Raw genomic sequence first — 20,904 nt, 5'->3', positions numbered from 1 at the left:
CTCCAAAACAAATGAGAAGATGTTAAAAACAGTGAAAGATAAAGATAACGATTAAACGAGCCAAAGGAACACGGGCAGCTGCCTCGCTGGTGCAAACAGCGGAAGACGGACACCAGGGGGCGCCGTCTCTGAGGCGCTGAGACCCTGTGAACAGGACTCCGCGGGGCGGCGCCCGGAGCCTGGGGTGCGGAGGCTCTGCTAGGACAGCCGTCCGTAGTTCTGGGTGCAGCTGGTCCGTGTGGCTGTGACAAGTCGGACAAAGGCAGGTGAGAGCTGGGATCAAGTTCTGCAGTGACAGCTAAGTTGGGGTGACTGTCAGGGTTGGTTCAGGACTGGGTTTAGGGTTGGGGCTGTGAATTAGCAGTTACATGAAGACACGACGTGTGGGGCTGGGCTTCAAGGCTAGAGGTTGGATGTACAGGTTACAGGTTCCGATTTCGAGGTCAGAGTCTGGTATTTGGGGTTGGGGTCATGGAACAGGTGAATGTGAAGGCTGTGGGTTAGGTTTAGGGTTACGGAGTCTGGCTAGGGGTGAGGGTGGGGGTGAGAGGTAGGGGTTTGGGTTCAGGGGTTAGGGTAAGGATCAAGGTAAGGGTCAAGATCTAGTTCAAGGGTCAGGGCTATGGGTTATGGTCAGAACCAGAGGTTTAGAGTCAGGATCAGGTCTTAAGGGTTAGGGGTTAGAGTTAGGGGTTTTAGGCTGTGTGAGGAAAGGTGAGGAGAAGTAGGACAGATGCATGAGGAGGGGGAGAAGCCTGCCACAGCAGCCACTGAGGGGCTGATGTGGATGGTGGGGTCCGAGCAGTGCACCCGAACCCGGTGACCACATGCTGAGATGTGAGTGTCTCTGCGAGGCCCCTGCCTTATGCCGGTGCCACCACGTTTGGCATCAGTGGGTGTGGTTGCTCCCAGAAGAACTTCAGTCCCAGTAATGTCTCGTACACAAGACCCACAGCATCAGCACAAAGTGCCCTTGCTCTGTCACTCGGTCCCACTGTCCCGAGGTGGCATACAGGTCCCCAACACGAATGCTCAGGAGGGTGCACCCTGGTTGGGCACTTCCACAGAGGCCCACGTAGGCTCCAGTGAGGACGGCAGGGTGGCCTCAGTGTCACCACCCAGCCCCAGGCTCACCTCACCTTCCACACCTGCCCCTGGGGTAGGAAATACCGTGCTTTACTCTGACCCAGCTTTCCTGGAACGGTCCCTGAGACTGCTCCCCATCCTCACCCCTTGATGGATATGAAGGGCACAGATGGCTCTGGCCCAGGCCCGGGCCCGACTACTGTCTCCTCCTGTGCAGACTGGGCCCTGCGTTCCTGCAGGGACAGCTGGCCTGATGCTGCGACTGCCCAGGGCCACCCACACAGAGGATCCCCTGCATTCGCAATGTGCAACCACCTGTTTGCAGAACCTTCTTTTCACCCCCACAGGGAGCCCCTACCACTCAGCTGTCACTGCCCTTTCCCTCCCCTGAGCCCCAGGCAACAGCCAATGCACTTTGCATCTGTGTGGACCTGACCCTTCCGGTCATTTTATGTAAATGGAATTGCACACCGTGTGTCCCTCTGGGACTGGCTTCTCTCGCTGAGCATCGCGTCTTCAGGGCCCAGCCTCCTTGTAGCCTGTGTCAGAGCTGCGCTCCTTGTTATGGCAGAGGAATGTTCAGTATGTGGCTGCACCCCTCCTGCCTGTCTGTCATCATCCGTCAACCAACACTCGAGTTGAGCTCACCTTTGGGTTTGAACTCACCTTCCCATTTGAAGTTACCGTGCAGCTGTGAGCATGAGTGTGCAGGTCTCTGTTCAAGTCCCTGTTCTCAGTTTCGTGAGGCGTGCACCCAGAAGTGCAAGTGAATGGTAACTTCATAGTTTCTGGTGAACCACCATGTTTTCTGCAGCAGCTGCACCACTTTGCATTTGTGACTTCCTTTTTACGACGGAATAGTATGGTATTCTATGGAGAGGCTATGTTTCGTTTATCTATGCCTTTGAGGGTGGACATTGGGGTGGTGTCCACCTTTCTGCTACGTGAATAATGCATTACAAACATGAACAAATTTTGTGTGGGAAACCTGTTTTAAATTTTGAGAAGTAGTTAACTAGGAATGGAATTGAGTTAAAAGGTAACTATTTTTAACTTCTTGAAGACACATTAAACTGTTTACATTCCTACAGCACAAGAGTGTTTTAATCTCTGCACATACTAGTCAAAACTTATCTTCAATTTCTTAATTATATTCATCCTATTGTATGTGGAAACGGATATCTCATTGTGGCTTTAATGTTCATATTAATAATGATTATTTTTTTCATTTTTTTACTTGTTGTTCAAACACAGTTTTCTTTCTTTTACTCCTATCCCAGCCCACCCCCCCAGTGCTCCCCACCTCCCTCCCATTTCCACCCCCCCCCTTAGTTTTTGTCCGTGAGTTCTTTAAACTTGTTCCTGTATAACAATGATTATTTCCTTGGCTGGTGTGGCTCACTGCATTGAGCACTGGCCTGCAAACCAAAGGCTGGCATGTTCGATTCCCAGTCAGGGCACAGGCCTGGGTTGTGGGCCAGGTCCCCAGTGGGGGCGCGTGAGAGGCAACCCCTCACTGATGTTTATCTCCTTCTCTATCTACCTCCCTTCCCCTTTCTCTAAAAATAAAATCTTTAAGAAAAAGAAAAAAGAGAGAGAGAAGGAAATAATAGTGGATATTTATTATTATTATTAAAACCCAAGAAAGACACTTTCCTTTAAAAAAGCATAAAAGGAATTAATAGTGGGTATTTATTATTGAAATCCACATAGTTTATGTAGACACTCTTCTTCACAAGACTGGCACTGGGAGGACAGAAAGGTCATTGTTCCAGGTGATGGGGTTGGGTGTCCCCCTTTGGTGAACCCACTTCAGCAGGAACAGGGTGGGTCATGCTTAGGTTTCCCTCATGCAGGAGAGGGTACAACGGGGTCCTCACTAATTGTTTGCCATCTCTGTATTGAATTCAGCTCTGGTTCTAAGAAAAGTGCCACCTCTGGAATCTGTTAGCACCCTTCCTAATGCTTATACAGATGTAGATGTTTACCATGTTCTCACCCTGAGTCTCGCTGGACTCCCACCCATTGGGATCATGGGAATTTTGTGCTCTTGGGCCATTGTGGACAATATCTGGGAATGGGTGGCCAGGAATGACCAACATTGTTCATGTCCATTATCCCATTACACTTCACAAAAAAAAGTTTAAAGATACAATAAGTAATAATTTTGGGACGGTGTCATTGATGTATGAAGCCCTGTGGGTCCCAGGCACAAGGAAAGTGCATTACAGAAGCTCCTGTGTTGTGCGCTTCATGAATGCCATATGCAGACTGGGTGCTCCTGTAACAGGAGAAATTCAATTCTTGCCAATGCAGTGAAGGATTACAGATCAGCAAGTGTATTAGCGTGCAAGCAGGGTTTATTAGTGATATGTTCTCATGGAAGAGGACAGGTCTTGCTGAGGTGGGAGTGAAAGGCAAGAGCACCAGCTCCTTTGCCCTGAGGACTTATGTACCGGTAGTTGTTGGGATAGGGGAGAAGTTACATATTGATTGGTGGGTAAAAGTGGTGTCAGCTTCCACGGGGACTGTGACTGACTACCCAAACGCAGGTATGTGTGGGAGATTTTAGCCTGAATCCTTATCTCGCTTCAGACCCCATTTGGTCATCTTGTAAAATAGATCTGTGACAGGAGAGTTCAATTGAGGCAGTTACCCAAAGTTACCAGTAGGGTCTCTCTGTAAGCACTAGGGATCCTCTCATTAAACAGATAGTGAACAGAGGAAAGCTATTACCCGAATTTGTTTTATGGGTCCTTTCCTTGAGTGCTGTGGACCTCCTCCCATCTTCTAGGCCTTGGGATGAATAGTTTCAAAGCCTTTCTTTCCAAGATGGTGGAAATGATACCTAAAATTTGAACATGTTAGCATAGTATTTTTTGTGATGCTGGATCATCTGGCAATAGAATGGAACCAGGCTCAGGACTGCTGGGTTAGTGGGTGACACACATCTTCCTCATCCTCCCTGCTTTGGCTTACCATCTACACTAACACACCAGTGCAGTTAGACAGTGCTCCCAGTGTCAGTTCTCAGCAAGGGGCGGGCTAGGGTCTTGTTTCACAGGTCACCCCCAGTAGCACCTGCCTGTGTTGAGGAAGCTCTGAGGGTGTGCAGATCAGGGAGGGTGGTGACCTGGAGGGAAGCAATTCCCCAACCTCAGGCCTCCTTCTCAGGGCAGCTGAGTCTATGTGGGGAAAGCAGTGGTATCTGCTCAAATTCTGAATTTGGTTACAGACCCCTACCCTGTCCTTATCTTCCTTTGTCCAGCACTCAAGACCCAGAGGACATGAGCACTAAAGGCTGTTCAGCAGGACTTGCAATCTCAGTGATCCTCTTACCAGATTCTGTCTGTGCTGACTCAACTTTGAATGTCATACAGAAAGTCTGGAGTTTCCCATTTCCAGTGTACAGACTAGGAAGCAGGCAGAGAGAAGTTGAGAATCTTGCCTTGGGTCACACAGCTGGAGAAGACAGCTGAGATTCAAACCCACTATGGACAGATGTGGAATCTGTATGCTGTGCACCAGGAAATGCTGACCCTGAAGGGGCAGAAAGGAATGAGGAAGACCAGGTGCCCAGATGTGAGCCAAGCTCACGTCCATGCAAAAGCATACACCCCTCCCTGCTGTTCACCGCTGAGATTTCCAGAGATTGTAGGAAACTAGAAGAGCCAAGAGAAGCCAAGGGAGGAGGGTAGGGAGCTGATTAGGAGAAAAAGGCCCCTTTCCCAGGAGTCCGGGGAATTCCCTTCCCTGGTGAGTCTGTCTCAAATCCCTCTCTCTGGGCAGTAACCAAAGTAGACTGACTTCAGATTTACACATTTGCAGGAGTTGAATTTCTGCGGCTGAGAGTATGGTTTCTTTGTGGCTCTTCAGAAACTCTCTGCTTTTAGTGATGGGCAGAATGAGGTATTGGGCTTCATTATGTGTATGGAGATAAACATTTTAGAATAGCTCAAAAACCCAGGAACGAGATTGGTGCTGACATCCCCATATCACTATGGAACTGGTTGTCCATCTCATCTCTTGTCATGAAACTGGAGGGTTTGTTTTACCAGTTACTTCTGTACTAATTGCAATCTTGGGGAGTGTAAGGGTCTGTAGAGTTCTATGGGTATTGATATTGGACTTAATGCTAATAACTCACTCACTCCACCTGTAAATATAGGGAGTCTCCCCAGAGTGTGTCCTCTGGTGTCTGATGAGATATGACTTGTGTAAAGCCTCTCCCACACTCCCTGCAAACATAGGGCTTCTCCCCAGAGTGTGTCCTCTGGTGTCTGATGAGAACTGACTTCCAGGTAAAGCCTCTCCCACACTCCCTGCAAACATAGGGCTTTTCCCCTGAGTGTGTCCTCTGGTGTGTGATGAGACCTGACTTGCATGTAAAGCCTCGCCTGCATTCTCTGCAAACACAGAGCTTCTCACCAGAGTGTGTCTTCTGGTGTGTGATGAGATATGACTTCTGTGTAAAGCCTCGCCCGCACTCTCTGCAAACATAGGGCTTCTCCCCTGAGTGTGTCTTCTGGTGTCTGATGAGATTTGACTTGTATGTAAAGCCTCTCCCACACTCCCTGCAAACATAGGGCTTCTCCCCAGAGTGTGTCATCTGGTGTACAATGAGACTTGACTTCCAGGTAAAGCCTCTCCCACACTCCCTGCAAACATAGGGCTTTTCCCCTGAGTGTGTCCTCTGGTGTCTGATGAGAACTGACTTCCAGGTAAAGCCTCGCCCACACTCCCTGCAAACATAGGGCTTCTCCCCAGAGTGTGTCCTCTGGTGTGTGATGAGACCTGACTTGCATGTAAAGCCTCGCCTGCATTCTCTGCAAACACAGAGCTTCTCACCAGAGTGTGTCCTCTGGTGTGTGATGAGACTATGACTTCTAGTGTAAAGCCTCGCCCGCACTCCCTGCAAACATAGGGCTTTCTCCCCTGAGTGTGTCCTCTGGTGTCTGATGAGAGCTGACTTCTCTGTAAAGCCTCTGCCCACACTCCCTGCAAACATAGGGCTTCTCCCCAGAGTGTGTCCTCTGGTGTACAATGAGACTGTGACTTCGCAGTGTAAAGCCTCTCCCACACTCCCCTGCAAACATAGGGCTTTCTCCCCAGAGTGTGTCCTCTGGTGTCTGATGAGATATGACTTCCAGTGTAAAGGCTCGCCCACACTCCCTGCAAACATAGGGCTTCTCCCCTGAGTGTGTCCTCTGGTGTGTGATGAGATGTGACTTCTGTGTAAAGCCTCTCCCACACTCCCTGCAAACATAGGGCTTCTCCCCAGAGTGTGTCCTCTGGTGTACAATGAGACTTGACTTCCAGGTAAAGCCTCTCCCACACTCCCTGCAAACATAGGGCTTTTCCCCTGAGTGTGTCCTCTGGTGTCTGATGAGAGCTGACCTCTCTGTAAAGCCTTGCCCACACTCCCTGCAAACATAGGGCTTCTCCCCAGAGTGTGTCCTCTGGTGTACAATGAGATGTGACCGCTGTGTAAAGCCTCTCCCACACTCCCTGCAAACATAGGGCTTCTCCCCAGAGTGTGTCCTCTGGTGTCTGAGGAGATATGACTTCCAGGTAAAGGCTCGCCCACACTCCCTGCAAACATAGGGCTTCTCTCCTGAGTGTGTCCTCTGGTGTGTGATGAGATGTGACCCATCATTGAAGCCTTGCCAACACCCTCCGTGCTCTATTGTTACAATTTTTGACATTCCTGCTTTCACAAATACCTTGCCTGTGTCCTCTGGACTGTCTTCCTGGCCTCTGCAGGGCTCTTCCTCCATCATTCTCTCATGCTCAGTAAAGCTCTTCATTTGTCCTTTGGAAGGTTGGAAAAAGGGTCTTAAGATTCTCCTCTGATTGATCCTTTTAAGGAAAGGTTTGGACATTTCTTTGACCTCTTGACCTTCAGCTTTATCATTCCAGCTGTGTGTACGAGTATGTTCCTGCTGCTGATTCTGATCCTCTGGACAGGGGTCCTCTGCTTGGAGGTGTTTTCTTGCAGATGTTCCCGGGAGAATCTGAGAGGGATGATTGAGTTTCACGTGTTGGCTGAGGAATTTCTGACTGGAGAAGGCCAGAGAGCAGGAGGGACATGGGTGGACCTCTGGCTTTGGTTCTGCTGAAAGAGAAAGGTTTGGTCAGGGCAAATGTTGATGAGAATGCCTGGGCCGCACCTGTCTCCTGGTAAGACCTGCCCCATGAATCCTTCTGACTGCGGTGACAACGCAAGCTCTATCGCCCACAAAGTGTCCACTTGCAGTCTATTTTCCTTTTTATTTTTATGCAGTGCATTTTCTTTAGAAGTCCAGAAAGCCCACATCAAGGGTCTTTGCTAATATTGCTCAGACTAGGGACTTTCAATCGGCAGGAAGGGCAATTTTACTCCGTGAACTGCAGTGAGCTTTCCCAATGATAGGTATTGTCTACATCATGTTAAAGAAGAAAACTAGGAATTGCTTCTTTTTCAGTTTTTCAAAACTATAAAATAATGTCTTTCTTTCCTTTGCTTGTGTGGCTCAGTGGATTGAGTGCCTGCCTGCGAAGCAAAGACTCACAGGTTAGATTCCCAGTCAGGGCACATGCCTGGGCTGTGGGTCAGGTCCCCAGTAGGGGGCGTGTGAGAGGCAACCAGGCATTGATGTTTCCCTGTCTTTCTCCCTCATCCCCTCTAAAAATAAATAAATAAAATCTTTAAAAAAGTCATTCCTCAAGGCTCACACCAAATATTTATGCTTCACTTCGTTCAGTGTTAGTCCATTTAAAATATCCTAAGAAGTACTGTTTGAAAATTTTTCTCCAACCACACGTCTTACACGCCTGACTCCTGTTCCTCTCTGGTCAATGCACCATGTGCTCTCACTTGGAGATGAAGTAATCTGAGGGGATTCCCCACTGGAGTTTATTTTCTAAAAATTAACAAAGCATGATCAGAACAGAGAACACACCACTCTACAGCTGACAACTGCACACTTTCAGGGAAGTCCCAAGTGTCTGAACTCGGGTCATTGGCACTGCATTGCTGGGCTGCTAATCCATCTGATCTCCACACTGTCTCTGTGCTGAGACAAGACCCGAGTGACCCTCAGCCAACTGAATGCCCCACCTCTTTTCTGCCTGGCACTAGCTGCTCCCTCTGCCTGGGATCCTTTGCCTGCAGGTAATTTTGTAAATGTTATCTCCTGAGGGAGCCCTTCTCGGACTACCTTTAGGCACTTGTCCTGGATTAGTTTTCTCCAAAGCACTAACCACTGTGTACTGTTATGCACATGCAAGCACATGGGCCTGGGTTTCCCTCCTTCATCTGTCAGCTCCTCAAGAGCAGTGATTCTCATCCTCATGTTAATCTGTATTTCCAGGTCCCAGGACCTGTGTGCCACAGAGTAGGATCTCTAATGATAATTCACTGAAGTGATGAACGAATGTGCCCTGCCTGAATGGTGTGACTCGGTGGTTGGGTGTTGTCCCACAAACTGAAAGGTTACAAGTTGGATTCCCAGTCAGGTCACATGCCAGGGTTGTGGGCCAGTTGGGGGTGTGCCAGAGACAACAGATTAATGTTTCCCTTGCACATTGATTTTTTTCTCCCTCCTTTCCACCCTCTTTAAAAATAAATAAAATATTTTTTAAAGATTTGATTTATTTATTTTCAGAAAAGAGGGATAAGAGGGAGTGAGAGGGAGAGGGAAACATCAATGTGTGGTTGCCTCTCACATGCCCCCTACTGGGGACCTGGCCCAAAACCCAGGCATGTGCTCTGACTAGGGTTGGCAACACTTTGGTTTTTAAGCTGGCACTCAATCCACTGAGTAACACCAGCCAGGGCAAAATCTTTAAAAAATAATGAATGCCTATAAAAAACGTTTTATTTAGGAGTATGGGAGAAAGTTAAGAAGAAACAGGTATAAAAATGTTAGAAAAACCGCCTTGGTGAGACAGCTGGTTAGTGCTTGAAAACTTTTTTTTTTTGCCTCTCAGCCTCACAGCACTAAAAGTGGTTGTATATTTTGGGCATGAAATATTTTCAAAATAAAAAATATAAAAATTTTGCCTAAGAGTCAAAGACATATGAATGAATTGTGAATTTCTGAAGCATCTGATTTGAAACTTTACTGACTTCAGAGTGGATTTTACTCTACTTAGGAGCTGGATCATGAATATTTCTATGGAGAATTCTCTCTTTTCTTTCTGTTTTGAAGAACAGTAGTGCCCACCTCTTCCAGCCGTGAGCTCTCTCTTCCACTTGCTGCCCCACTTGCTGCCCAGCTCCTGGCCATACTCGTCCCCGAACCAGACCAGCAGCTCACAGCCCAGCCCGATGACCCGGCAGGTTCGGTAGAAAATCTGCCCGTGGTATTGAAAAGCCACCAGGTTCTGTTCTTCATCATCCTGGGCACAGTTCACATACCTGGGATTGAGGCAGAGGAAGGGAAAGAAAACCACAGTGATGAGTTCCCACTACCTGTTACATCCATGTCCAGCTCCTCACTGATTCTTAAGACCCTCAGGCTCTGGTGTTGCCCCTAATGCTCCTGGGGAACCTTCTGTTCAGTGTCTGAGCATCTGTCAGCATGTCATATGAATTCCTACCTCCAAGTCCTGCTTGCAGTGCGAATGCTGCCTAATACCATTTTCTAAAACCCAATTCTAAACTTAGCTTCTGCCATAATATCCAGTGATCTCTGGCTTCTCCAAACTCTAAATCAAGTTGTCTCACACCATAGAACCTGGTGCTTGATCTAGGGCTCTGCTTCTAAATTAGCTCACTAATTATCCAGTTTTCAGCCCACATCTATTTTCTCTTGTGAGGCCTTTCTCCACCCCCCCTTCACTTTATTTAGGGTACCATTCACTTGCCTGCCCGAGGTTACTATAGAAAACTAGAGGTCTTTTTGCCTTAGTAAAATGAAATAGAACAATAGTAGTTGATTCACATTCAGGTAACCCTGGTAAAAGAGAGCCCCTCTCAGGAAAGGGGCCCATGACCATTCCTCTGCAGGCCTCAGAACCCAGTTCTAGTTAGAAGTGAGGCCGGGATGGTTTGCTGCCCTCACAGGTTTACACCATCCTTGGTTGGTGCTATCTTGACACTGCACTTCTTGGAAATTATAGTTAAATGTTTCTAAAAACAATTGTTTTATGTTTGTCTGTGAGAAGTCCTCCATAAGGACTTGGGTTGTGTGATCTGTTTAAGTAATGTATTCCATCATCTAAACTGGAATATAGTCAGTGCTTAATTAATGCTCATTTGATAAATTAAAGTGTAATCCAGTGTCCCTGGTGAATCTAGGCTCTTCAAGGTCCTTTCCAGTGTCCACATTGTGTCTATTAGAGAGCTTTACATTTTGAGGACATATGCTGTACTTTTCCCCTCAATGTCCCCTGAAATGAAAGAACACTGTATAGAGAAAAAGAGGAAAAAAGGATTAAAGGACAGCACTGAGGGAGACATGATGAGAGGGAAATTTATATATGGGCTGTGGGGGATGAGAGTCCCCTTTGGCACCCAGTGACCTGTTGACCTCACCTCATCCAGTTGGCCCAGGATCTGTCCTTTCCATCCACATACTCATAGCAGTTTCTCCCTTTTGCGATCTGTGTTTCAGAAAAGAAGTTAAAGACCTTTTATTTATTTATTTTTTTGTGGGGAGGTAGTAGTCAGAAGAATTATTTTACTCTACTGTCATCAAAGCTCTTCCAGCCTGCATGGGGATTCAACTGCCAACTGTGACCATATGATAATTTTGTTACCATCTACACATCTGAGTCTACCTGTCCAATCAGAGTGGGAGAGCCACTCTTTTGTGTCTGTACCACTTTGCTCCCACTTACCTTGTGATCCTGAAAAGGAGCTCTGTGTTCATATGAAGTTCAGTCAGTATACAGAGCTAATCATATTGTCCCCTCCATATCTAGCACATAAGAGGTGAGGTCCCTCCAAGCCTCAGAAGGCATGTGGGAAGCCAGAGGACAGTGGAAGAGGTAAATAGTTCTCACCAGCCAGGAGTATCTGCTCTTGGCTGCCTCTCCATCTTCTGTGATGTGTCCTTCATAAGGGCCAAAGTGCAGACCCACTGGCAAGTCAGCTGCCTCATTCCACACTCCAAGCCCAGCCTCAGGGATGCCCGAGGGCCCGATTCTCAATCCAGGGGGCAGGGTGAGGGCTGAGCGGTGGGGATGCCCCTTGGCCACTGCAGTGTCCTTTATAAATGTAGGTGGCCCATGCACAGCACAACTGTCGATGAAGAAGTTCCAACACTTCTCACAGTCTGGAGGGGAGAGCAACAGGGGTTAGGGAAGGTTTAGCACATGTTCCTGGACACAAAGAGCTTCAGAGGGAGTCCAGCACTCACATCATTGAGACTCAATCCTGTACTCCAGGTCACTAGAGGAAGGGGGTGATTTGGGGACCAAAGGACTAGATGAAACTATTTTATCATAACATGCTTCTTAGTGAAGGTCACTTACAAAGGTAGTCATCATCCTGGGGCTCGTTGACCTCTTGGTACACGTGGCCCTTTCTTTCTTGTATGGTATTCATCTTCATGTCCATCTGCTTTCTCTGGAGTTCTAAGTTGGAGAAGGCCAGGTGAGCGAGGCTGGTAGGGTCTGGAGTGTTAGTTCCCGTTTTGTCAGATAACACACAATCTCCTCCCATCAATTTATTATCTGTCCTTTTGCATACTCTGATATTTTACTGTTAACTATTGGTTGAGAAGAGTAAGACTCCACACTAACTACAGATGACTGATTCAATTTTGGCTTTAAATCTTCCCATTACCAGGTCTAACTTGCCAACCTGTAATCATTCATAAAATACTTATTGAGTACGCTTTATGTGTTAGGCATTGAGTAAAGGCCTGGGCACACAACACCAATAAAGTGTGGTTGCCATTAACACAGTGGATTTATTGGACAAGTTGCATTTGTCAATTGTTTTAAATTTAATTTAATGTTTTCAAATAATGTATGAGTGATGTTTCTTTATCTCCACTTTACACATTAGCATTCAGGAGCTCAGAGAATTTATAGGATTTGCCCAAAGCTCCATTGCTAACTTCAGTCTCAGGTAAGCCCAGCTTAAATCCAGGCCCATCCAAACTCCGCCTTATATACCTAGGTCATACTTATCAGCCCTTCTATAGGACTTAGAAGAACTAAGTTTCCAAATTATTTTTTCTTACCCAATTTTTGTCTAGTGTGCTTTCCAAAGGCACATGCTTCTCCAAGAGGGGACACTAGTTTCTGGGCATGCTCTGAGTCACTTGCAGTCATCCAATTTGCTGTTCCTGACAATTCCTTCAAGCTATATTCCTTGCTTAATGGCACCCTGGATGCCATATGTTGCCTCCAATATAAGAGTCACATATTAAAAGATAACATGTATTTAATTTTTCAAGGCTTAGGATACATTTCACATGCATGTCTTTAATACTTCAACCCTTGGAAATACCTAGGGAGTATGAGTATCAGAGGAGATAGGGCTATTGTGGGTACCAAGATTAGAACTCATGCCTAATGGCTCTTTTCTTTCAACTGTCTCTATAATATTGAGAGTGAAGGATACTGGGGAGAGAATAAAGAAATAGTTGGCAGAAACATATCTGTACAATAAATAAAATGGTGATAAAATCTGCAATGCCTTAGAAAGAATATTTGTACTTAGATTAGCTGGTTCCCACCAATTCTTTTTGAATAAGGCTGTATTGGTAGCTACTGTTCTTCAGTTTCATGATCTGTCACATGCTAATTTTGAATGTTCTAGTGAACGTGCCATTAAATAATGCTGACCAGTGTTGTGTGAATTGTGTAACAGTATGAATGTGAGATTACAGTCCTGCTATCAATTTACCTCTCAGCTCTCTCCATATTTCAAATCTCACAGAAATTACCTTCAGCATTCATTGATCATCTTCTAGTTTAGTTTGTAATTGTGAAATCATTCATTCAGCAAACATTCAGGGGCCCTGACCTGGGTCTGTGACCCTTGAGAAGAATCGGGTATGGACCAGACTCTCAAAGAGCTCACAACGCAGAGGTAGGCGGACTGAACAAATGATTCTAAACAGGATCGAGTGGCCTCATTGGAACTCAGAGAAAGAAGCTGTTACTTCACCTTATAAGAAACGGCACTTGAAATCAGTTCCAGACAGATGACTTTCTGTTGAAGAGTGTGTAACCTATATGAAGTCCTTAAGTCATTTTATTATTTGTTGTTTCTCCATCATGAAACCTGAAGCTTCTCAGGGGTGGGAGATGCTCTTTGATTAGAGTGGGAGGCTGTGATCCTGGACATTTTATATTATTCTTCATCTGGGACCATCCACTGTACAAACTGCCTATACAATGTACGCTTTCCTTAGTCGGTGGGTGTTAGTGAATATCTCACTCCAGCATAGCAGAAAAGAACTTCCGCTGAAATCATCAGTCAGATGAATGATGTAATGACATATGGATAAGACAATGCAAACTTCAGAAAACTATGAAAGTTTATTTTTCTAATTTTTAAAAAAAGATTTTATTTTTTTTGAGAGAGGGGAAGGGAGGGAGCAAGAGGGAGAGAAACATCGATGTGAGAGAGAAACATTGATCACTTGCCTCTCACACACACCCCACCTGGGAACCTGCCCACAACCCAGGCATGTGCCCTGACCAGGAATCAAACTGGCCATCTTTTGCTTTGCAGGATGACACCCCACTGCGGCACGGTGTCCAGGGTAAAACCATGAAAGTTTTAATGAGTTTGTAAGTGGTTTAGAGAAGCAAGTATGGGTTAGATTGCACTATCTCTCATACTGTGATCTTAAGACACGTAATCAAACATTTCTGTATCTCTGAAAGCTCACTTCCCTCATCATAAATGGTAAGTTATAGTATGTATCTCATCAGGTTGTTGTAACGTTTAAGTGAGTTTATTCACATAGAATTCTTAAAGTCTGAAACAACTGGTAGTTACTATTGTTGCTGTAGTTGGTAACTATTAAGATGATGATGAACCCTGGTTGTTGTGGCTCAGTGGATTGAGCGCTGGCCTGCAGACTGAAAGGTCACCAGTTCCATTCCTGGTCAGGGCACATGTCTGGGTTGTGGACCAGGTCCCCCCACTTGGAGGTGTGAGAGAGGAAACCTACTCATGTTTCTCTCCCTCTCTTTCTCCTTCCTTCCCCTCTCTCTAAAAAATCGATAAATAAAATCTTTTAAAAAATGATAATGTTGGACAATGTGTTGAAGAGACCAGGAAAGGAAGGTGGCAGTTCCTAGGATACTTTCTGCATTTCCCTGCTCTTACCTGCATTTCTCTCCATGAGGAAAATTTTGTTGTCAACAGGATATGGGAAATACTCACCTTCTGATGTTTACTGTTCCCTTCTGAAGGCCACCCAGGGTTTCACTGAAAGATGATGAGAAATCAGTGTTTTGGTTGGTAAATATTTCCAAAACCTGGAGATTCTTATTAGGGACACAGAATTCTGAATGAGAGTAGTCCAAGAACAATCCCAGGATGACTGGAAAGTGTTTCTGATGTATCATTAAGGCCTAGGCTTCTACTGGGGCCACCCACTAATTTCATTAGAATGTAAAAAAAATAGGCAAAGTGTCATCTATGCTTCATCCTATGTTCATAAAGCATCTATTACATTTATTAAAAAATAAATTGGCCTCTCTTGACAAAAATGTAATGAAAGTAACTGCACAGAAACTCCACATCTTCAACATAACCCTTTCTCCGTCCTGTTTTCTTCATTCAAACTGGCCTTGTCCCGGCTGAGGGCACCGGGACCACCCGGCCTCCTTTCTCTGGTATCCTCCCCGCGGGGCACATACTGGCCACCCACGCCCTTCCTCAGTCATTAGACTCCGGTCAGCACCCACAGTCTGTCGACCCCAGAAACAGAATTCCAGTCACATTAAAGATCACATCTTGACCTCAGCTGTGTGTCAAGCCCAGACCCATGAAAGTGGACCAACCCCACCCTCTGAACATTCATCATACCGGACAGAATGGCACCATGGCCGGTATCAGGAAATGACCCGGTGACCAACCCCTCCCGACCCCGGCCCTCCCCCACTCCCGTCATCACCACAGTTAACACTGTCCTCCGTCCGTCTCCATGCGGGCCATCAGCCAGGCGTGGGGACACTCCTCACCCGCCAGACCCGCCCCCTCCCTTGCGATGACGACCCTTCTGAATTAGTTATTTCTCGCTCACTTTATGTTCTTACACATTCACTGCTTACTAATGCGTCTATAAATATGTGATTATGTTGCACACGTGAAAGTTGACGGGAACAGCCCCTCACTGTGCGACACACTGTTGTGCCTCTTGCTTGTTCGCTGCACCAGCAAACCTGTTCCCTGGTGACGTCCTGAGATGCCGCCCGACCCACACCAGGTCCGAGCCGGGAGGGCAGCGCTGGCTGCTCCCGCCGCTCACCGTGCTGCCTCGGAGTCCGTTCTTCATCGGAGTCCTCAGGGTCGTCCTCCTCCTGGAGCTCGGTGGCCCGCCCGCCTGCGGCGGTGACCCAGGAAAGCCGGTCGCGGGGCCCTGAGACCTGGGAAGAGACGAAACCTCTGTCCTGAGGCAGAGAGCGTGGGGGAGGGACACGCCCAGGAAGCCCGTGGGGCTGGCTCCGATGGGACGGGAGAGTCTGCAGTGAGCTGCCGTGAGCCCCGCACCCCGCACCGTCAGCGCCGGCCCCGCTGACTGAAGGAGCAGACTCCCTGCGACCCCTGTCCGTGCGGGAGGGAGCTGCAGGCGCACGGAGCCGCCTGAGCCGGGGCCAGCCCAGCGCCTGCCGGGTCTCCAGGCCCCCGGGACCAGCGCCTGCGCGCGCGCTTCCTGGGCTGGTGAGCGGGTCGGAAGTTCCTCCTCACGTCCCCGGTACTCGGCCTTCCTCCCTGTGGGCAGGGCTTCCAGCGAGAGGGGTCGCGGGGCTAGATGGGCCCGGGCCAGCGCAGCCCGCAGGGGCGCGCCCTCGTTCCCGCCCGCTCCCTCCGCGCGTCGCCTCAGGGCGGGCTCCCTAAGCCTCTGCCAGGGGGTCTGAGGGGCCCGTGGGCCGGGCGGGCCTGTGGCGGCGCAGGAAACGCTCTTCTCCCAGGGAAGGGCCGGGAGGCGCCCCGGGGTCCGGAGAAGCCCGCGCGAGGCGCGGGTGCAGTGTCCGGCAGGCAGACCGCCGTCTCTCGGGCTGAGAGGCCCGGGGATCCCTCAGGACTCGATCTGCGTCTTCCGGGCGGAGGACACTCAGCGTCCTGGGGGAGAGGGCCAGACCGCCGCGGCTGAGGGGGGGTTGGGGCGTCTCACGAGGGGCATCCGGGTCCCCTCCACTGAGTCGGTTTCCAGGCCGACGGCATTCGGGGTCTCTGGGTTTGGGGAGGTTTGGTCTTTCCGGGCGGGCGGGCTGCAGGAAGCGCGCCCCGAGCTGAGGGGACCTGGGGTTCCAGGCTGTTTGGGGGTCTGAGCGTTGGGGGTCAGGAGACGTGGGGTCCTCCGGGTTAGCGGACGCGGCCCCTGGGTGCTGAGGGGTTTGGGCCCCTCGGGATGAGGGCATCTGGGGTCTCTCTGGCTGGACTTGGAAGGTCTCGGGCTGAGGGTTCCCCAGGGCAGGGCTCCCCGCTTACCGGTCCGTCTCCCGGGGCCCCTGCCGCGCTGCCCACCTCTGCGGAGCGTCCTCTCGGAGCTCCCGGGCTTCCCGCCCTGGGGAGGAGGCTCCACCCTGGACAGTCGCGTGGACACAATCCGCCAATCAGTGCTGGGGTCCCAGGGCCCTGCCCGCCAATGGGCGGTCAGAAGAAGCTGAAAAGGTGGGGCAGGAGGTGGAGCCCCCTCGGGTGCGGGACTGGCCAGTGGAAGACCCGCCCCGCCCGGCGGGGATTGGCTGCTCTGGGTCTCCCGAGCGCCTGTCAGCATCCTGCAGCGAGGACCACCTTGGCGGTTGCCGTGGCTAGTTTTCCAGCGGCTGGTGAGGGACCCGACCCTCATGAGCTGGGAGCTCCAAGCCCGGGTAGGTGTTTAGGGTGGATGTGGTCCTCCTGCCCCCTGACAAAGTGTCTTTGTTGCACCGGACTGTAGTCGGGATCCCCAACTTTCGTCTAGACCCCTCCATGCCCTCCCTTGTCAAACCCACTTTCAGAAAGAGCAGCATAACCAGTGAGGACAGGGTCAAGACTGCACTGCATTCCGGGAAACTGTTGTCAGTAAATTCTGACCACGCAATTCACAGACACAAAATAAGTCCCAGAGGGCTCAAATATGTAAACACAACAGATGACATAATAAGTGTACTGGAAAACACACTGGGAGAATTTCATGTCTCAAAGAAGTGGTGTTATGATTAATAAGTATGTTTAAGTCAGGTCTAAAAACATTTCAGAAATAGGAAGACAAGATAAAACCAAACCAAATTAAATAAAATTTTAATATGCTAAGGAAACCTACAAGTATTTTGCATAAAAATAAGATATCGAGTTTTGAGGACAGGGGTCCACAGAGCAGTGTCATTAGCTGCTACTGGCTTTCTTAAGTGCACAGCGTGCCTCTGGTCCTTACCTCGTTTTGAGCACGTACATATAACTTGATTTCCATGGACCTGAAATGAGCCAACTAACTAATTATTACTGTGAAAGTGCATAAAGGGAACCACACTATAGTGGAGTTGGGGGTCAGTGGGGGGAATGCTGTCATTAGCACCACCCGGGGTCAATTACAGAAAAGATTGTCACAGGCCCCAACATGAAGATGTACTGTGTGCTCCCAGGAGAAACCAACTCCCCAGCAACTCAGCCAGAAAGAAACCATCGTCACCGTGAACTGAGGATTTTCTGCACTGCACTGTCATTTGAAATGACCCCTGTCAACTTCCTCTTTTTTTCCCTGTAAAAAATGTTCCTCTCATTTACTTGTGGAACTTGCTTATGATTTTTGCTACAGCTTGCTTGTCCTAAATTGCAATTTTTTTTTTACTGTTTCCGAATAAACCCCTTATCTGCTGGTAAAATAACTGAATGCTATATTTTTAATGTCAACATAATTTGGTGGCCCGCATGGGGATCCAGAGGACTCCTGACATGTCTGAGGCTGATGAGCAAGCAGGTGCAGTGTCCTTGTTCTGAAAGACTTGGGGAAGGGTTCTTTGGTGCAGATTCCCCAGTGATCATTTTGAGAATAGCCATCCAGAAATAACATGGTCATACCCCCTGACCCAGAAATTCTACTCTTCAAAAATTTCTCCTAGTAGCTCTGGCCTGGTAGTTCAGTTGGTTAGAGTGTTCTGCCTATATGCCAAGGTGGTCAGTTCATTCTCCAATCAGGGCACATACAAGAAGCAATGAATGAATACATAAGAGGAACAACCAACTCTCTCTCTCTCTTTCAGATTAATAAATGAAATGAAATGAAAAGAAAAGCATTAAAAATTCCTCCAGTTATGCTTCCATGTGTATGAAATGGAGTATGTTTAATATATTTTATTCAGCACATAATAACATATAATTTTAAAGTTTTCAGTAGAAGAGAATTTGTTAAATTATGGTTTTCTCACACTGTAAAATATTACAGAACATTAAAAATGGGTGAGAATATATGATATTTCATTAAAGAAATAAAACTTAGTGAGGTGGTTCTAATGGATTTTAACAGAGAATGATTTCTAAATAATGTTATTATGTGAGAAAAGTATCCTGCAAAACAAATTATGTTAAAAAAAAAACAGGCAGAGGACGTGCTGAGAGGAGACACAGGCACTAGTCACAGGGATCAGGGTCTGGGCAATGTGCAGGGGAAAACTTGCTTTTCCTTCATGTCATTTGTAATGTTGTGTCATTTGTTTTCTCCTTTCCTTAAAATAAATGTATCTATAACTATTTTTGTATAGAAAAGAAGGGATGAGAAGTAGTTGGTTATATATGTATGCGTTTAAAAATGATTCAACAAAATTTCTGCACACCCTCATTAAATCCAGTGGCCTGTGCTGCCTTCCTTATCTGAATAGCACCTTGACCACCCAAAGTGTCCAATTTGCATCCAAAACTGGATTCTAGCAGGAACATTTCCATAGTGAAAAATATATGGTGTCATACACTTACTGTTTGTGAGATGAAAACCATTTATTATAAAAACAATGAATTTTATATTTAAGTATTGAATCCAAGGTCACTTATAGAATGCTATTAAGAATATTACAAGCCCTGAGTAGTGTGGTTCAGCTTGTGTGTCTGGCATCTGGCAACTAGGATTCATTGTCCAGCTCCAACTCTGGAGTCTGGCTGTGGGGTCTTACGGATCTGGGGTCTGAGGTCTGTGGCCTCAGTTTGAATCTATTTGGCTATGGGTCTCAGATCTGGGGTCTCTTTGGGTGTGGCTTTGGGGTCTCTGGGTTTGTGTGTGGGGTCCATGTGCCTGTCTATAAATTTATAGGCATTAGCTCCAAGTCAATGCCAGGAGAAGTTCCGAGGTTGGGGTGTGGTGAAGGAGGAAACTTTAGTGCAAATACCTGAATTTTAATACAGAATGGCTGTGAGTACAGAAGAGTTGTTAAGAAACTCAGTATTGTTAAAGGTGAATTATGAAGCACCACACTGTATCAGCTCAGTAGTGTTGCTTCTTAGTTACTTGGCATCAGGGCCCTGATGAAGAGGCCCTGAAGTGAGGCAGCCCTGGGGCAAGTCCCTCTCCTGCTGTGCTGCTTAGGGTTTCTCTGCTTATGTATAGGACTTCTCTTCATTTCCTCTGCATTTGCACATGAAGAAGTGAAAATTGGAAAAGGAGCCCCTCTGAGCGAGGAGATCAGGCTGGATGAGCAAAGAAAAGGCCTCTGGTGTTGTCATCACAACAGACTAGATTATTACTATTTTTAAATTATGCCATGTTTTCCCATAGTAGTTTTTGTTGCTGTTGCTTCTTACTTAAATTATATATAAAAATAAAAATAATTGAAAATCCTACCCAGACAGGTAATATCTGCTATTATATTAAGTATATGAGCTTCTAAACAAGGTGGGGGTGTGTGGGGTGGGATGGGCAGAGGAAGGCAAAGGGGAAAAATTGGGAAACTATAATAGAATAACAATAAAAAATCATTTAATAAAAAATAGTATATACCCTTCCAGACATCACTACTTGCACATTTCCATTCTTCCACTTTCTCTGGATTTAATTTATTACTTCGGATTTGTAATATGATGCAAAATTTGTAAAGTTTCAGGCTTTCTCTCTAATGTGTGGATTTATCAATACATTTTCCCAGATCATTCTTTATGTGCTATTTTTATTATCATTCACTTTAAATTATTTTTTAACTGCAATTGTAATTTAATTTGTGGGTTATTTAGAAGCGTATTTTACAATTTTTAAATATCAGCACTTTCTAGTTATCTTTTCTTACTGATTGCTAGATTAGCTTCAATGAGAGCAAGAAACATACTTTATATAATTTCAACCCTTTGATATATTTTTTTGAAACTTGCTTCACAGTATGATATGGTCAATGTAAAAAAAAAAAAGCTCCAAGCATGATTCTGTGTTGCCATCTGTTGTTCATTTTGGGAATAACACCTTAGTGCTGGTCAACAATAAAAGTGATGAATTCTGGTGGAATCTCAATGGCTGTTGATGGCAATGGTATTTAGAATCGTATTTTACAATGTCTCAAGGTGTGGACCGTCCAGTTACCTTGTGACTAGTTTCCAGATTAGGGCAAAGAAAGCAGTAAACATGTTGTATGTGCCATTTGTTGGAACTTGCTTTACAATGTAATAGAGTCAGGTTTTTAGAAGTTCCAAGTGTGCTTGACAATCATTTGTAATTTGCTTTGTTTGTTGCTGCTTCC

At 46.9% G+C, this 20,904-nt stretch overlaps 1 pseudogene; it reads right to left on the bottom strand.

The window, feature by feature from the left end:
• Window positions 1-402: 402 nt before the first annotated feature.
• Window positions 403-16,738, bottom strand: LOC123816027 (annotated as a pseudogene).
• Window positions 16,739-20,904: the final 4,166 nt, after the last annotated feature.

Source organism: Phyllostomus hastatus, unplaced genomic scaffold (assembly GCF_019186645.2).
Source record: "Phyllostomus hastatus isolate PE091 unplaced genomic scaffold, TTU_PhHast_1.1 phas_contig_198, whole genome shotgun sequence".
Lineage (NCBI taxonomy): Eukaryota > Metazoa > Chordata > Mammalia > Chiroptera > Phyllostomidae > Phyllostomus > Phyllostomus hastatus.
This window is presented reverse-complemented; position numbering and strand designations above follow the sequence as displayed.